Source organism: Lucilia cuprina, chromosome 2, assembly GCF_022045245.1.
Source record: "Lucilia cuprina isolate Lc7/37 chromosome 2, ASM2204524v1, whole genome shotgun sequence".
Lineage (NCBI taxonomy): Eukaryota > Metazoa > Arthropoda > Insecta > Diptera > Calliphoridae > Lucilia > Lucilia cuprina.
In genome coordinates, this window is record NC_060950.1 from 25,217,176 (window position 1) to 25,231,537 (window position 14,362).

General features: G+C 30.9%; 1 long non-coding RNA gene across 2 annotated transcripts in view; it reads left to right on the forward strand.

Annotated features, from left to right (window-relative positions):
- The first annotated feature begins 1,015 nt into the window (after positions 1–1,015).
- The window catches only part of LOC124418544, a 42,852-nt gene continuing 29,505 nt past the window's right edge, over positions 1,016–14,362 (forward strand). For both annotated transcript variants that reach the window (XR_006940063.1, XR_006940064.1), the window contains exons 1-2: positions 1,016–1,673; positions 5,895–6,143. This is a non-coding gene — a long non-coding RNA (uncharacterized LOC124418544). The remainder of the gene's footprint in view (positions 1,674–5,894; positions 6,144–14,362) is intronic.

Sequence of the window (14,362 nt, forward strand, 5' to 3'; positions counted from 1 at the left end):
ACTTCAGCCTGTATGCTACTATATATTTTAATTAGGTATGTGATGGGCCTGTTTCGTCCCTTAACTTAGAGTCAAGCTTACAGCCACGAAGTTTTATGATCATTTGCTCTAATGTTTCAATGAACCATTATATTGTATGTTTGCGTATTAACTTTCACTGTGTTCTGTATATGTATTTTTATGACTGGTAAAATGTTTGCTTCTCCTAATTTTCAAGGTCCGTTCGGATGTAGGTGTAGAAGAAGTCCATCATATTATAAAAGTTATATAATTTCGCACATAAATGGATATATATAAAATCACTATGTCCTTCCAGATTATATAGTGTGCAGAACCGATCAGCCGTTCACCGATATATTCAGTTCTTCAAGTCTTTTTCAGGACTTCCATGAAGTATATTCTACTTCTATTTTGCTTCTTTGTAAGTTCTTTTTTTTTTGTTTGTATTACAGTCGATGTGTGAGCATTGCCAGTTGAAAGGCTGCCCATGTTGGACAACTAATGGTTATTTGGGAACTAGTGCTATTTATCATTATTTTCTTACTAATCATAAGTCTTCCAACAGTAAATAATATTTACTTGCCGTATCACCTAAACCATACAAATTCTATAATTCTATTTATAACGTCCTTTAACCTTAAAACTTTTCGTTTTCTAAAAACAGCTTGTCATATTGATTGTCAATAAATTTACAGTTATTTCCGCTATATTGAAGAAAGAGAGAGAGAAAGCGAGAGAAAGGAGAGTCAACTAAAGTGCAACTGTCAAAAAAAGTTTTCAAGAACAAACAGCTGTGTGTATGCTAAACTAAAACAAAACATATGTATGTATGGAAATAAGAAAGCTTTCTGGTGAAAAGCTTTTACATTAACAAGCCACTAACTGGAATATAAACAAAACAATGCATGATTTACACTCTCACTCTCTATGCATATAGTACATATGTATGCTCTCCCTAGAGGAAACTTTGTTGTTGTAGTAACTTGGCAGAACAGTTAGTAGGGAAGTGGTAGCAGCAGCACAACAAAACAAAAACAAGACACAACTTTTACTAGGTGAAGGCATTTTAAAAAGACAACTGAAAAAAGGGCACAAGTGTCAGTGGAAAATTAAAATTACAGCAACAACAACTATAATAAGAATGTGAGAAAAATCACGAATGACAACAACAACTACTACATATTTTATGGATATAGAAAATATTGTTAAAGCCACAACAACAACAACAAAAGCCATCAACGAAATGTGCGTTCTTTTCGGCTTTCGTTAGCTGGAGAATTATTATTGTTGTTTTTGTTTTACTTGCTCTTCTTCCTGTTTTACACTTCCTCCTCTTCTTAATGCTCATCTTCCACAACAATTCGACAAACGAGAGTGAACAAAATTTGTGATTTTTTTTGTTTTTGTTTTTTGGGAAAAAATAAGGAAAACCATTCATTTTTCATTTCATATGATTTTGATTTTCTGTTATGACGAAAAAAAAAACAACTAACAGAAACAACAAAAAAACAGAACACAACAATTTTTCCTCATTCAAGTTGGAGCTTTATAACGTAACGGTTGGCTTGTGCTGGTTTTAACGGTAAAACTAAGTAAACAGGAAACTAAAGTGAAATTCTATAAGAAACAAAAAAAAATGTTCAACGAGGAGTTTTAAATTTTCATGTGAATCTGTAAGAAAAAAAAAATAAAGAAAAAATTTAAAACCCATGAAAATTGTTTAATATACAAATAACAACAACAAAAAATCAATAAAAAGGAAATGTGAAAATGTGGCCAATAGAAAATCTTTTGTGTTTTATTTAAATTTAAAAAAAAAGTATAAAATAATACAAATTGGTTTGTAATTAATAAAATAAGTAAAAAAATATAATAAAATTTTATTCAAAAATAAAATTGTGTTTCAATTAAAAAGCCAAAGAAATCAAAAGCACAAAAGTATTTTCTTTTTTTTAAATAAAATATTTATTTAAATTAAGTGTAAAATTTGTTAAATAAAATATTCATAATTGTTTAAGAAGAAAAAGTATTATATTCAGTTGTTCCTGTTTAAGAAGAAGAAATTGTGACGTTTATATACCTTCAGTCAGTGTATTGGCCTCCCAATAACGACGTTATACTGTTTATTATTTATATGTTCGCTCTCCCAAATAATAAAGTATGAAATAACAACAACAACAAACACGTAAAAACCTAATAAAATTTGAACTCTTTATCATGGAATAATAATAGAAAGAGTCGCTACAAAGCTCTTTAATAAACAAAACAAAAATTACTATGTCATTTTCTCTCACCGCAAATTTACTAGAGTTGCCAAGTGGTTATAAATTAAAGAAAATTACTTAGAAAGTTTTTGATAAATATGTTTCGTTGTCATAATTTTTTTCATACTTGTAAAATTTTTCTGTAAATTTTGCCATTATGGTTAAAACCTCTATCTAGTTTTAGTGAATTAACATTAAAATGTTTCCAGATTCCTATATGATGATAGGTCATTTGGTCAATATTTCACAATTAACCAGAAACGGAATATGGTAGATCTTGCCCGACCATATGATATCCTACACCAGTAATTAGTATCATTCATTTTAACTTACATATTTCAGATTTTACCTAAATTTATGACCTTTATTGACTACAAAACTTATTTATGCCAATTTTGATATACATATATACTATTATGTATAATTCAAATCTGGACTTTAAAAAAATGGGATTTTGTATAGGGGCTACAGGCGTTTTGAAGCCACCATAATGTTATTCGGCTGTAAAACTTTTCTGTTTCAGTTTTTGTCAATTTTCATCACTGTAACCTTCTAAAGGTCTTAAAGCCGTGATACACGGTTGTCAGATCTTACAACGTTGTCAGTAAAATATTCAGAAAATAATCATCTGAACTTAAAAATTTTCTTTGTAACTTTGTCAGACATGCTTTTTCTGAAATATGTATTGCATGACAATATATTTAGCTTGACAGTATTATTAAACATTTTCTGTATATTTTACTGCCAACGTTGCAAGATCTAACAACCGTGTTCACATAGCATTATATATGAGGGTGTGTTCAATTGTGGAGCGTTCCTCATAAAATTTTGTAGAACGATGTTAGTTCATAGAAAACTTGATTATGTTGAAAATTATCGCTTTACTGTAGTTTTAAGTCAGTAATTGCTATTAAAATAGTTATGTGAAGGGAAAGGGTCAGGTCAATTATTTACCGATCTTCATAAAGTAATTGACCCATTCTATATAATATTTGGAAGATTAACGTTTCTATAAAGGTTTAGTTTAATTTAAAAGGGTTGTATACCAACAGGAATTGGATATGGGTGGGAGATCTTCACTGTCCGTTACACGAATAACCAAGATATTCCCCTAGTAAAACTAATCTAATTAACATCCTGCTACTTCTCCCGATTCATCATCTACCTAGCCATTTCAGTTTCAGACTTTGTACTCTGGACAGCTGCATAATAGATGACCTACTGTTTTCAGTTTATCCACTTCCTCACACAATCTACAAAAATCCTGCGTGTTGCCGACCCAGTTACACCTAAAGGCCCAAATTGCAAAGTGACCAGTTATTACCCCTATTATGGTCCCTATACTCTTCCTGTCCTGTCGTAATAGTATTTTGGTTGCATTTGGGTTTAATTTCGGCCAATGCGCCATAGAAAACCTGCAATCCAGCATAATGCGCCAAGATCGGTTGATTAAGTTTTTAAATTTTTCAGAATTTTACAGATTATAAATAAAATCGAGCTCTGACCCTTGTGCGGCCAATTCATCTGCAATCTCGTTTCCCTGAGTATCATAATGTCCTAGTATACAACATAACCTCGTTGTGTATAATCTGTCCAATGAATCCAGGTCCCTTTTGCAGCTAGTTACAAAGCTAGAATGTAACATGTGATAATGTAGAGCTTTAAGTGCTGTCTGAATATCAACATATATGTTGCGATGTTATATGTGGAGGAAGGTCAATTATGGACCGAAGAGAAGAGGCAGCGTGGCTATAACCAATATTTCGATTTGTTGTTTTAATGGAATGACAATGACACTACCAATACACATTCCACTTATCAAAATCTCTTTACGGAAATCAAATTTCAGGTTCAGTTAGTTTCTCAGGCTCATATGGCTAGAGAATAGGTTCCGTGGCAAAATGAGGAATATTGCATGTCTTAACCTTCGCAGGATACTAGGGTTTGTCAAGGGAATAAGTCATTTCTTTAACTGCGTTTTGTAGGGGAACATAGTTTTTCACTCTTATCTCCTTCTTTTTGGGAAAATCTCCTGGTCTGTATTACCTTAGATACTCTGTTACTATTCTATTTAAGATATACCCATCGTTCTATACCTTTTTCTTAAGTATCTTTTTTCTCTGTCTATGTATCTTTAATTTTAGAATCTTCAATATTTGAAGGTTTATAACCTTTTTAAAGCTTACCTATCCTCGTTTCTACTTTCCGTTCTGTAAAAAATCAGCCTTTTAGATGACATAATTAAAATTTTATAAATAAAATTATATTGGAGTTGTTATAAAATCTATGGCCAAAAACGGAGCACGATATTTCGAAAACACAATATGATATAGATTTCAGCGTAAAAGTTTACTTTAGAAAAGTATACATCTATTTTTGGGTTTCAACATTCTTTATTTTCTGTTGTCCTCTTTAGATCACTATAAGGAAAATTACATTATTTTGGAATGCATAATCTTAATCTTCTGTTACTCCTTTTCATGAATTTAGCTCACCACGGCAACTCTTTTTTTTACGAAAGACACAACAACTATTACAGCAACAACCAAAATCATTTCCTTTTCAGTTTGTATGTTTGAAAATCTTTAAAACTACAATTGTGCAAAAATCTCTATTACAGTATCCTTTGAAACGTCTTGCCTAACAAATCGCAGCATTCATATATTTTGCTCTCTCTTATAGGCATTCGCACTTCAAAAATATTCTTTAAATGAAATTTAGTTTGTCAGTGAAAAAAAAAAAACAAAATCGTAAAAGGCATCTTTAATCAAAGTAAAATAAAAGTAAAATTTAATTAAATAAATTAAAAAATAATAATAAATTTGAAAATTAATTAAAATCAAATACTAGAGGAGACTCAATACACTGATTATTTTAAAGAAAATTTGTGCTATAAATAATAATGAACTTGTTTAATCCTATTTTACCGTTACACGGAAGCATTTTGTTTGTATAGAAAGTGCAACAGTACTGTGTGGGTGTTTAGGTATGTGGGGTGCTGGATGTTGGATGTATGTGTATTTGCCTGTGGTTTTGAACTATATCATTGCAGTTCAGATGTTTATTATAGATATTTTATTTGTTGATTTTCTTGCTGTACTCTCAATTGTCTTAAATAAACAATTAAAAGCATTTAATATTATTTGCACATACACATACATAAAATATATTAACACTGCAGCAAGACTTATCTGGTAATTGGGGATGTCGTCAACGTTCTAGAGTTTTTAGTTAGTGGGATCCATGTCTAAAGCGATATATACATTTAACTCTGTAATTGATTACTTTTGATGGGTTATAGAACTACTTTCTAAGGGCAGTGAGTTTCCTCTCGATTACTTTCCTCTCTTGGATCTAAAGTAAAGATTAATTTTTCGCTAGCTTGCCAACTTGATAAATGTATTACAAGTGTTCTAAAAATCTATAAAAAAATACATCCTACTAGGAACTACAAAACTTTATATATTTAGAACATTTTGTAATTGAAATTCTTGTGTCTTTTTTACTATATTTTCTTTTTTCACCAAACACATGCTGTTACGATACCTACAAATACCCACACATCCACCACAGTATTATAATTAAAATACATACTAAATATAAGATAAAAAAAACCTCAATTGTAATTAGATTGTGCGGTGTTAGTCACATCTCTGATTGAAAATTCATTTTATCGACATTTTACAAATTATAAATAAAAATAAAAAAAGTAAAAAAATAAATAAATTTCATTCATCTACAACTTTAACTGAGAATGTCGATGTAAAAGCAAACTGGTGCATCTAGATATAAAAAAGAAATACAACCAAAACGAAGGAGAATATTATAACGTACAAAGTTCTAATAAACTCATCTTATGCATGGCTTGGTGTGTTACAGGTAAGTTAATGTGTGATTGATAATTAAAATTCTGTTTTTATGCTTAAGGATTTTATTGTAAGGATAACAAAAGTTAGCTTGACAAATCCAGTTGAGAATATTATTCGTCCTTGTTGTGTTACTTTTATTTACAACCATGTAAAATGCATTGTGAATGTCATACATGAGTTTACTTGTCAATAGGACGTAACTATGTAATCGGTATCAATCAATAAAGTAATAATTTAACTGGACTTGAATATAATATTGGTACTTATGAAAATGCCTGACAGTGGCAAAAAAAGTGCTCCAGGGTTTCACTGTCCTCTCCACATGCTCTACATTCGTCTGTATCCTCACGTCCAATTTTGTATAGATCTGCACGTAATCCTGTGTGTCCACTCAGAATACGTACTATCAGACTTGCTCATTTTGAGAAGATTTCTCGTCTTGCTCACATCAGGGTCACCCCATAGAATCTTTGTAGTTCTACCCACCGTTTTATTATTCCAAGAGGCCTTATGGGATTCTCTCCTACATATTTTTTAATTTAGCTTTTGTTGCGTCGAATGGTTTTGCGTTTGTCAGGTTAACTACATCAAGCTCATTTCCCTTTAAAGCTATTACATTCGCCCTTTCGTTGCAACTACTCCCGAGTAGCCTGGTACCCATATGATGTAAACATTACCTCTGGGAGAGTATTCAGTTAACGCTTTCTTACAATCCTACAATCTATCACCGTGTAGCAACGGATTCTTACTGGTATTTGCTCCAATGTGCCGCTTGACCAAGACATTCTATCTGGGATTAGCGTTTCCGACATATTCTGTGTCTGATATGCGATCAGGCACGTCCGATGAATGTGTATAACATTCCAATGTGTCCAGTATACATTGATGACGTATCCTATAACCGTTTTTGGCCAGTTCGCCTAAAGTAAAGAGCCATTCGGCTGTAAGCGCCGCCTTATATCTTATATATGTTTCAATGGGTGGAATATCTAGCAACGTTGTATAATAGTTATAAACTATTATTTTCCTTCGCTTGTGATTAAATCGATTATTCAGTTTTCAAGTTATTCGCACTGACAGATGTGCCCCAATGGCGAATGATCCCCTTCTAAGCTAAAGGTGAAATCTCATAAAAATCGATCTCCACATCTTGTCATATTTATACTCATTATCCAAAAAGATAGGGGAATATCGATTTTGTCGTTTCGTTTGTAACACATCAATTTATAAAATTCTAAGACGATCTACCAATGTCTGTAAGTCTGTCCTTTTATCTGTCTGTCTGTCTGTTGAAAGCATGATAGAGTCCAAACGGAAAGAGTTAGTTCCCTATAGATAAGGCCTGTTTGATATTAAAAATTGGCAATATCGGTCCATGTTTTCCTATAGCCTCTACACAAGTGGCCCCCAAAAAACTGCATTAACAGTTATAACTGTTTTAAAAATGCGCATGTAGCGATGAAATTGGAGTGAAATAAATCTTATATGAACCAGATTCTCTAATTAATTAATTTTTCTAACTAATTTTCGTGACTGCTCTAGAGAAAGGCAATTATCTTCAGTTTCTAACTTTTTCTTCATTAACAAGCAATTATTTTCTTGCCCTTTTTGAGAAAGTTGTGATATGTGTTTGTCAATATATTGGAAGACTACTGTTTGGTTCTCTAGAAGATCCAGTCCTTTTTGACTTAGAGCGAATCCAGCTCAAATGTGGAGGGAGGACTTTTTATAACTTATTTTATTTTTTTCCTTCTTCCTCATTTTTATATTTAGTATGAAAAAAATTTTGGTTTTTGGGGGGAAAACATCCCTTTAACCACCATAAATCCGCGCCTTTACATACATAAGCTAAAATTAAACCATAAAATAACATTACCAACTATATGCATATATAATGTAATTGATGATAATCATTTCCATAAATTAGACCAATTCCAGTGCAGTCAATTAAGACTGTATGTCTCAAAAACACATTCCCTCTTGTTCTCGGTCCTTAGAGAAGACACACATGCACACACACACACCAAATAAAACGTACACTATTTTTTGTAACTGTCAGAATACAAGTATCCAGAACATTAGTTAGAAGAATGAACATTTGCTGTGTTTATAATTTCGTAAATAACAAGTTGTTTGCCACTGCAAGTGGCAATTGTTTCTCTTTCGATTTGTGCAACTACAAATGCAATTGCAACCACAACAAACAACAACTCTACTTGTCAAATTTCAATGAAAAACACACAGACACCCAAGTACTGGGGAAATTATGGCAACTGACAGCTAAAATTTATTTAATGATGTCAGTGTTAATGATAATTTCAAGTGTGGGGAAGTATTAGAATTTGCGAGAAGTGCAATTAGATTGTGTTAAGTAGATTTAGTTTCAAGTAAATAAAAGTGGATATATTGGGATTTGAAAAAATATGCAAATATATTTGGTTACAAAGCGAAATTTGTCAACGAAAATTTGTTTTTAATTAGAATCTTGTTATAATATCCCAGCGAAAAATGCAATCAATGTAGGAAATAAGTTACAATTAAATTGGAAGGATTATAAGATATTCATTACGGAAAAACGTATTCTTTTCTCTTCAGTTCAGTTCTAGTTCAGTTCTAGTTCAGTTCTAGTTCAGTTCTAGTTCAGTTCTAGTTCAGTTCTAGTTCAGTTCTAGTTCAGTTCTAGTTTAGTTCTAGTTCAGTTCTAGTTCAGTTCTAGTTCAGTTCTAGTTCAGTTCTAGTTCAGTTCTAGTTCAGTTCTAGTTCAGTTCTAGTTCAGTTCTAGTTTAGTTCTAGCTCCGTTCTAGTTCATTTCTAGTTAAATTTAAGTTAAATATTAGTACTGACTGCAATGGTCTTTCAACTTGTTAATAAAATTGTTTTTGGTTATTTATTTTTCTACAAAATATGATAATTTAGAAATTCCTAAACGACCTTTTTTGTCAAAATGTACTAAAAATAAAATTTGATTTCCACCTGACACATCTTTAGTCCTAGTTATCATTGTCCTTTAATAGACCTAGCAAACACTTACATTATAATAATGATATTTTTCTTTATATTCGTATACAAAAACAAACTTATAGTAAAAAGCTTTCGCTTTTATTGTAAAGATTTTGATGACATTTGTAACAATGAAATTCATACAAAAAAAAAAAAAAAAATAATAATAAAAACAAAAGCAGAAAACATAACTTAAGACAATAATACTCTAAAGGATAAAACAATCTAAACGCAAGAGAGCTGGATAAGTACGCACACATAAAACTTGACTTTACACATGCAAATACTAACACTCTTATAATACGTAGTTATAATGACAGACAGTGATACAAACCAACTGGCTGGCTATTTTTGTGACACACTTACTAGTTTAAGAGAAGAAGGATACTACAAAGCAATTGCTTTAAAATAACATTAACATAAAAAGAAATCACTTAACAATGACTATAAATACAATATTATTATTTTTAGAGTAAAAGTACCCAAAACAATTACAAACTTAATCATCAAATTGAGACTAAAGATTAAAAGTAGAAAACAAACAATTTATGTTAAAACTAAGATCTGGGAAATCTGCAAGAACGCCAGAATTATATATAGAAGAAAATACATAAATAAATAACATTTTATTTTCTCATTAAATGCTAATATAATTAACCTTTCCCTATTTTGCATTTTATCATCATTATTGTCATCGCTATAATCAGTTCCATCATCATCGTCATCTTGTAATAAATCATTACAATTATAATAATTAAGAAGTTGATGGTGGTAATAAAATTGTAAATTAGCTTTCATTGTTTTTTAAGGTAAGCTTTAAAAGTAATTTTAAAAAGTTGACAGTGGAGTGTGTAAAACTTTTGTTGCCTTAAGGCAAAAATGGAACATTGAACGTTATCATGGGATTTAAAAAGAAAAATTATGTTGCACTTGCTGTTTAAATCGTTTACTGCTGAGTTATAAAAGTTCTTCTTGTTATGTTGCAATTGAAGTGAAAATGGAAGTTAGAAAGTTATTTACCTTTGTGGAAACTTTAGGGTTTACCATACATTTGTAAGGAGGAAAATATGAAATTCTATAAAAAATATTACTGTTGTTCACCTTGTTTAAAAATTTAATTTAAACTTAAGGATTTGTTAAGTCTGAACTTCATGAATCGTCATATATATCAAAGTTAATTATGTTCCAAAATACTGAAATTTAGTTTTTTTTTCATTCATTAAAATTATACTATAGCCGCCTGAATTTAGCAAAACGTAGTTAAATGGCAAATAGCTACAGGTCACGAATGCCAAATGTTGTTGTGATTTAAATGTCATAAAGGTGTGGTCTTACGTTTACTATAGTTAATTATCCCACTGATTTAGTTAGTAATATCATAACTAGGATTTTGTATAGAAATTATAAAGAATTAACTTAAACAAAAGTGTATTTTAAACCAATGATGAATTTTTTTTGTTCCTCAGACTAGTGTGGAATATCATAGTAGATGATAATCTTTACTAATATGGACCAGAAAAATATCTATATTTGGTTTTTTCCTTTGTACCAAAACAGTTAGTAATTTAATTTGATCGGAGGATGTATATACATCAAATCAGAAGAAATACACCTAGACCACATAGTAAGAATCGAACCCACCAACTCCGGTCTACCAGACTAGAACACTAACCTAACGGAGGCCTGCATTTCTCTCTGTTAAAATCACGATAAGGACTAAAAGGGAGGAGATAGTACGTATTAAAAATGTCCCCTAAGAACTCCCATTTCACAAGATACTCTGAAGTAATCAGAAACTTATGAAAGAAGGAGGTTCGAAAAAGACCCACATTTAACTCTGGCCCTTTCCAACGTGACTTTAACTTTCTTAAGTGTTTTTGAAATTCTTTATATCCACGAAATTTTATATAATAAAGTTAATCGCCATTAATTTCAGACCAGTCTGTCCCTTCTAAGGAACATGATTCAAAACAGGTAGAAAGAATCTCATAAATACTGCATTCGGCTTGGATCAATCAAAAAATCAACCCAACTAAAACGATAATCTTTATTTTCAACAAAGATCTAACTAACTAACTAACTAACTCACTAACTAACTAACTAACTAACTAACTAACTAACTAACTAACTAACTAACTAACTAACTAACTAACTAACTAACTAACTAACTATATCCCTTTTCATACCCTGCACCACTTTAGTGGCGAGGGTATATTGGGTTTTTGCTGATGATTGTAACGCACAATAATATTGGTCATATACCCACCTTAAAGTATACCTATCGGCTCCGAATCATTTTTTGAGTCGATTTAGCTATGTCCGTCCATCTATCAGTTTGTCCGTCTGTCTGTCTGTCCGTCCTTCCATGTAAACTTTGTAATCATACTACAGGTCGCAATTTTGAAGATATTGAAATTTGGTACGTCATATTCTATTGTCCAGGGACAAAAATGGTTAAGATCGGTCCATTATTTCACCTAGACCCCATATAACTGAACCCCCCAATAATTATGTTTAATATACTCCTATCTCGGCAAAAAGCTGCAAAAACCAAGTTCTATACTAGACTTGCGAATAGGTAGTCATATGATCATAGCCCCTATGAAAAGCCCCCATCATAATTTCTTTTAAATCTCTACAATTTTATTCAACAATAAACGTCTTAAGTATGTGTATCTGGGGTAAGGTACAATTCAATTTAAATGCTTTACTATGACAACTAAATCACATTATATTTTTGTAAAAGGTGTAAGGTATTTTATGATCGACTATACCCGTCTATACTTTCATACTTGTTTTTTCATTGAAAAAAGCATACCGAATATTTTTTATAACTCTCAAACCAACCATAAATAAAAGATCTGTGATAGTTAATTTAATTGCAAATGTTTTCGGATGCACTATGTGCAACTCATCATATAATCATAATGGAAATATTCCCAACATCATTTCTATTTTCAGATTAAAACCTAAATAACTTTCAACATAACTTTTCAATCAAAATCTGTAAACAATATCAATTATGTAGTTTGTAAAAAAAAACAATTAAGTTTTGAGATTCTTATGTGAATGTAAAATCTTTTAATACAAAAATCATAACTATATAACTCAAGTTCAAACGTCTAATATATTTTCTTCAACAAATAAGCTGCTGGGTTCCTTTGAATTCAAACTCGGCAACGGTATCATTACAATTCTAACAACTTTACCAAGTGCAATTTTGTCTGCAAGTATTTTTTGGAATGGTATGTTGTTGTTGTTGTTGGTGGTGGTAGAGTGTTGTCGGTGGTTGTAAAACATAATGAATGTAACTATAAACCATGTTGAAATGGCATCAAAAAGGAGGAAACGAAATTGTTTGGAATTAGAACAGTCACTGCGGGAATTAATTGCGTGCCTTTTCACAGAAAATTGTATTTTTGGGTTTCCTTTTGCTATTTTCTATTTTTTTTTGTGGATTCTTTGTTAAAAGCATAAAGCTTGGCAGGAGGTATGTATGTAGGGCGTTGCTTAAAATATTGTTGTAATCTAACTTCTCAAACAACTAAAACTATAGGAACATGAACACATACAGACATGCATAGTTTTTAAATGGTTTTCATTATTTTTCATCAAGAAATAGTGAAAACTTGTAAGAGAATGAAAAAAAAAAAACCGACATAAAATTTCAGGGTAAAAATATTTTAAAACTAATTGTAACAACATCTTTTGAGGTTTTATTTATTAGCTGCAGTAAATTAGAGACATTGTCTTGATAACTGTCAAAATATGTTGAAAATTGTAAAATGTGGATTATTGGGGGAGAACAAATGTTATTGAAACTTGTATAGAGAATAAAATGTAGAAATAAATATGAATGTAAGTTTTTTATTTAAGAGATATTTTTAGAATTCAATATCTGATTTTGCACTAGAAGAAAATAAAATGTGCTATTTAATTAAATTTTTTGTTTAAATAAATTTTTAAAAAATTTAATATATTTTTTATAAACATGATATAACTAACAAGATTTGGTTTAGTTTTTTCCAATGCTTGTTGTTACTATTTTAATAGTAAAATAATACTATATCCTCAAACTTCATAAAGAACACTCAACTATAAACTTAATTACAGTTTAAAAACAAGTAAGAAATTATAGTCGGATAAGGCGACCATATAATATCCTACATCTGTATACGAATAAAATATGATTTAGTTTTCATTATAAAGCATTTAAGTTGAATTGTACATTGCCTCAGATATACTTAAGCCATTTATTGTTTAATAAAACTGTGGATATTTAGGTAAAATTTTTAATGGGAACTTTCTAAAGGGGATAGGGTCTAATAAGGCCCTATAATTATAAAGTTCATTAATGTCATCAAGGCTAGTATAGAACTTGGTTTTGCAGCTTTTTGTCGAGATACGAGTATATTAAACATAATTATGAACTTAAAAGCTATATTTGGCGGGTTCAGTTGTATGGGGCCTAGAGGAAATAATGGACCGATGTTAACTTTTTGCAATAGGCTTCATCTGCGGTACCATAAAAGATCACGTGCCAAATTTGACTGACTTATCTCCAAAATTGCGACTTTTAGTTTGATTACAAATTTTACAAGTTCTATGCGGAGGTTCAGTTGTATGGGGGCTAGGTGAAATAATGGACCGATGATAACCATTTTTAAAAGTTTTAGTCCCTGAGACAATAGAATATCATGTACCAAATTTCATTGAATTATCTGCATAATTGCGACCTGTAGTTTGATTACAAGGGGTACATGGACGGACGGACAGGCGGACGGAGAGACGGACGGACATAGCAAAATCGACTCAAAAAATGATTCTGAGCCGATTGGTACACTTTAAGGTGAGTATTAGACCAATGTTATTGTGAGTTACAAACATCAGCACAAACCTAATATACCCTCCCCACTAAAGTGGGGAGGGTATGCTTCGTCAAGTACTAAAGTACTTCGTCAAGTACTAATATAAATCCCAAAAATCTTCTTTTTTTAATAAAATAAAATAATTTTATTTGCAAAAAAACAAGCAATCTTCAACACATATGCTGTTTGCTGACTGTGACATTAACACATGTGAATTTTCCCATGACTTTGTTTTACATTTTCTATTTTACAGTTTTTTTCCATTTTCTTGGTTTTTAAATTAATTTTTAATACTAAGATGTTACTTTATATTTGTACGAGTAAAGTTGTCTACATACTAGTTCTTTCTAGCAGTTTTTTT